The following is a 4,918-nucleotide window of genomic DNA, read 5'->3' on the forward strand; positions in this document are numbered from 1 at the left end:
ATGGTGGTGATGATGGCGATAGTGATGATGGTGGTGATGGTGGTGACAGTGATGATGGTGGTGATGATGGCGATAGTGATGATGGTGGTGATGGTGGTGACAGTGATGATGGTGGTGATGGTGGCGATAGTGATGATGGTGGTGATGGTGGTGAGGGTGGTGATGGTGGTGATGGTGGCGATAGTGATGATAGTGGTGATGATGGTGAGAGTGGTGGTGGTGATGTTGGCGATAAGGATGATGGTGGTGATGATGGCGATAGTGATGATGGTGGTGATGGTGGTGACAGTGATGATGGTGGTGATGATGGCGATAGTGATGATGGTGGTGATGGTGGTGACAGTGATGATGGTGGTGATGGTGGCGATAGTGATGATGGTGGTGATGGTGGCGATAGTGATGATGGTGGTGATGGTGGTGAGGGTGGTGATGGTGGTGATGGTGATGATGGTGGATAGTGGTGATGATGGTGATAGTGATGATGGGGGTGATGATGGCGACGGTGATGATGGCGATAGTGATGATGGTGGTGATGATGGCGATAGTGATGATGGTGGTGATGATGGCGATAGTGATGATGATGGTGATGATGGCGATAGTGATGATGGGGGTGATGATGGTGATAGTGATGATGGGGGTGATGATGGCGACGGTGATGATGGCGATAGTGATGATGGTGGTGATGATGGCGATAGTGATGATGATGGTGATGATGGCGATAGGGATGACAGTGATGATGGTGTCCTCAACAATGCTAATGATGGTGTTGGAGATGGTAATGATGATGATGGTGATGGTGGTGGTGAGGATGACAATGGTAGTGTGTCAGCTCACGTTTACTGAGCACTCGCTGGATGCTGGGCTGTTCTAAGAGCTTCCTGTGTGTTTGCACATTGGGCTCCTGCAACAACCCAGCAAGGCACTGAGATCTTGCACAAGTTGCCCAAAGCCCCCTCTGAGCAAAGGGTGGCACCCGGATATGCACACAGGAAGGCTGGCTGACCAGCAGCTGCTGCCAGCTATGGCCCCCTGCCACTTCCAACAAGCAGCTCCTTCCCTCAGTCACAGGCAGGTCCCTTCCTTGCCTCCTGGACCTAGCACTTGGTCCATTGCAGGGAAAGGACGAGCTGACTGGCCTGAGCAGGATTTGAGGTCTGGCTTTGCCCCAGCAAGCTTGGCTGAATGCGCCTTCAATTCCTCTGTCCTCGGCACCTCATCTGTGAAAGGGGAGAACCATCCTCCATGGAGGCCAGCAGGAAGGCAGGGAGTCGCTACCCTGGCCGAGGCAACTGATGTTTCCAAGGGGAGACCCCATTCCCTAAATCAGGAAAAAAAAAAAAAGGTTCTGTTCTTAGCTCTGCCTCTGGAATCTGGGATGGGGAGTGGGGCAGGTGGGAGGCCGGAGCTGCTGTTTCCCTCCCAGGACCCAGGGAAGGGGCTGTTCCCCTTCCCCTTGCTGACTCCCATGCCTCCTGGGAGGAGAGGGAGGCAGGGACCCAGGCTCCCGCACCCCCAGTTCTAGCAAACCCAAGCCGATCCCATGCCAGTGAAGAGAGGGGCAGAAGCCAGAGGCTGGGGGCAGAAGGCCAGGACACACATGCTGCTTCTCTTCTGTGTGGGCTGGGATCCACCACTTTCCCTCTCTGGGCCTCAATTTCATTCATGTGTTCAAATATTTGCTGAGCACCTGCTCTGTGCTAGGTACTCTGCTCGGTGAGCACAAACAAAAATCCCTGCCCTCCGAGGGCTGATGTTCTAGTGGGGGCTGACACTGTATGATAAACAAGGAAAGACCCAATTTGTCAGATGCTGGTAAATGCTGTGGAGAAAAAGAAAGCAGAGCAAGGAGAACTGGAGCGGGGAGGTGCTGAATTTTAAATAGGGTGTCAGGGAGGGTCTCAATAAGAAGGTGGCGTTGAGCAAAGCCCTGAAGGAGGTGTGAGAGCAACTTTTGCAGCTATCTGGTGGAAAAGCATATCACATAGAGGGAACAGCAAGTGCAAAGGCCCTGAGGCAGGAGTGTATGGGGAGGGGGGTGTTGAGGGACAGCGAGGAGGCTAGTGTCCCAGCTCCCCCACCCTGTATTTGGGAATCAGAAGACCACATTTTACTGCAGGACCTTAGGCCTCAGAACAAAATGATTTCTGAGACCTCACAGCCCATTCTGGTAAGAGATGGTAATGTCAGCTCCCTAGGTGGGGCTGGGGCAGGGGCCTTGCTGCCCATTTCTGCAACTTGTAGAGTGGGGTTTAAGACCCGTGGGGACTCAGAAAAGAGAACATCATTCTGACTTCTCACCCTGGGAGGCTGATTCTCAGATGGCCCTGGATTCAAACACTGGGCCCATCACTTTCCGGCTATGTGGTCTTAGGCAAATCATTCTCTGAGCTTCAGTATGCTCACCTACAAAACGGGGATCAGATGCCTGTAGATCAAGGTTGTGATGGCACCTGCAGAGAACCCTCCAGGAAGTGTGTGCATAAGTGCTCAGCCTTGAGCCTGGCCTGTAGGAGGTGCTCAGTAAATGTTTAAGACCAGGACCTAACATTCTGGTATGACTTTGAATTGTTTTCAAAGCTGTTGGAAGTCACTGAGTCTTCTAAGAACCCCATGAGGAACAGTAGGCAAGAAATAATAGCCCCCACTTACAGAGGGATAAACTGAGGCCTAGAAAGGGTGAGTGACTTGCTCAGGGTCACAGTGAGGCAGGGCCGATGGAGGGCTAAGAGCTGGTCTCCTGGAGAAGGTTGCCCAGGGGATGGAGAGTGAGTGAAGGTTGTCCAGTGCCCACCCTCCCCATGCAGGCACACACACCACCAGCACACGCACACTGTGCAATAATAGCGACTTTCAGATTTGTGGTCCCTGAGCAGGTTTTGTAAGGCATGGCTTGATGGGTTGAGAGGTCTGTTGTAAAGATGTTGAAAGGCCCAGAGCGTGGGGAAGCTCAGGCCACAGGCCGTCAGAGTCTGGGACATGTCCGCACAAGAAGAGGAAGAGGTACATCATGTGACTGTCCACTTGGCCTGTTGGTCCATCCGCTGTCTGGCCTTGCTGGGCAGGGAGGGTTGGGTCTCCAAACTGTTCTCCCAGCAGCCCAGCCACCAGTGCCTTTTCATCCAGATGCGCATCCCTGCCAGCCCTGGGAGGGGGCCATTGCAGATGAGGAAGCTGAGGTGCAGGAACTGGCATGCCTGGCTGGGCTGGGGGTAGCAGGATGCGCAGCTGAGTCTGCCTGGTGCTGGCGGGCACACTTTGGGCAGGAGGACCCCTTCTCCCTTGGCTACCTTCCTGGGCATGGTCTGGCCTCCCTTGATGGAAGGCCCCGCCCACCAGTCTCTGTCCCTGGTGGCTGCAGCCTCAGCCCTCATGTCATGGGGCTCCTGGCCCCAGTTTCAGCCCTGCCCCGCGTCAGCCCTCCATGGGGCACAGGACTGACTGAGCCCTCGGAAGGAGAGGTCAGGGAGCCACCCTTGTTCAGCACCTTGAAGGACCCAGACATTTTTTCCCTGGCACCCACTCAACTCAGAGATTTCTAGACCCACTTTACAGATGAAGAGACTGAGGTACAGAGGAAAGGTTGTGTCCTGACGCACACAAGACATAGGAGGCAGAGCTGGGACTCCAAAGCCCACGCTCTTTCTATCCTGTTGCCTTCTGCCCTCAGTTTCTTCAGCTGCAAAATGGGAGACTTAAAGTGGACAGTCTCAATTTAGAGCGCAATAGAAACGGCAGGGAGTGAAGTGGGCTGGATTCTAATCCTGGCTCCTTTCCTTCTTCCTACTGGTGGCCTTGTGTACTTCCTTTATCTCTCTGTGCCTCAGTTTTGTCACCTGTAGATGGGGCTGAGAGCAATACCACCCCCCGAGCTGCTGTGAGGTTCAGGAGCAACATATATGGCATGCTCAGAAGAGGATGGGATGTCCACAGGGGTTGTTAGTTCTTGACGTCCTGAGCTCCCTGTCCACCTCCTCTGCAGGGGCCATGTCAATGCTCTTTTGCTCTTCCTGGAGCGTGGCCAGGTGACCCAGACTGGACGGGGACTGTGTGTGGATGTGTTGTGGGGACACACGTCCCGGAAGCCCGCTGTGGCGGATGGTGAGCGGCAAGTGGTGCTGGATGTGAGGCTGGCTCAGGCTGTACCCAGGCAGCAAGGGCACCTTTGTCCCCTTTGTCTCCTCTCCTGCAAATTAGCAATTACCTTTCCTGTGCCTGCAAGCTCGGCCTTTCCTGGGAGAATTGCTCCAAAGGAGCCACTGAGCAAGTAGAAGCCACCTGGCTAATTATTGGGTGGCCGCCAGGGACGAGCTCAGAGCCTAGTGGCCAGAATTGGGGCTACAGCTGCCTGGGGGCTGGTGACAGCTGGCCGGGAGACCAGGAAATGTCCTGGACTCCAGGACCTCATGGTCTTTCCATCATGGGGTTTAAATCCTGGCTCTGTGGTTTTTTTAGCTGTGCGACCTTAGATCAGTCACTTTGCCTCTCTGGGCAACAGTTTCCTCATCTTTAACTTTAGGATTATGTGGGTTTTGGAGCCTGGCACCTAAATGCTGCCCATAATCAGCTGGTATTATTACTACTGCTATTATTGTCACCACTGCCCCTGCCTTGGGCCTGTGCTGTCTCACATGGAAGAACACAAGGAATGCAAGCCCAGAGACAGCCCTTGGGGACTCTGTAGTGCCATGTTTAGCAGCACAGGCGGCAGGAGAAGCCCAGCTAGGCCTTAGGTCCCTAGGCAAGAGGGAAGCTGAACCTCTCTGAGCTTAAGCCTCATTTTGCTCCTCTGCAAAATGGAATAATTGAGATGCTGCCTGGCTGAGCGCCTAGAATAGGCCTGACCAAGAGTAAGTATTCGGTAAAGTGGTGCTCCCTCCCTCCCCCTCCCTCCCCTCCCTCCCCTCCCTCTCCCTTCCTC

Source organism: Galeopterus variegatus, unplaced genomic scaffold, assembly GCF_000696425.1.
Source record: "Galeopterus variegatus unplaced genomic scaffold, G_variegatus-3.0.2 Scaffold65, whole genome shotgun sequence".
NCBI classification, from domain to species: domain Eukaryota; kingdom Metazoa; phylum Chordata; class Mammalia; order Dermoptera; family Cynocephalidae; genus Galeopterus; species Galeopterus variegatus.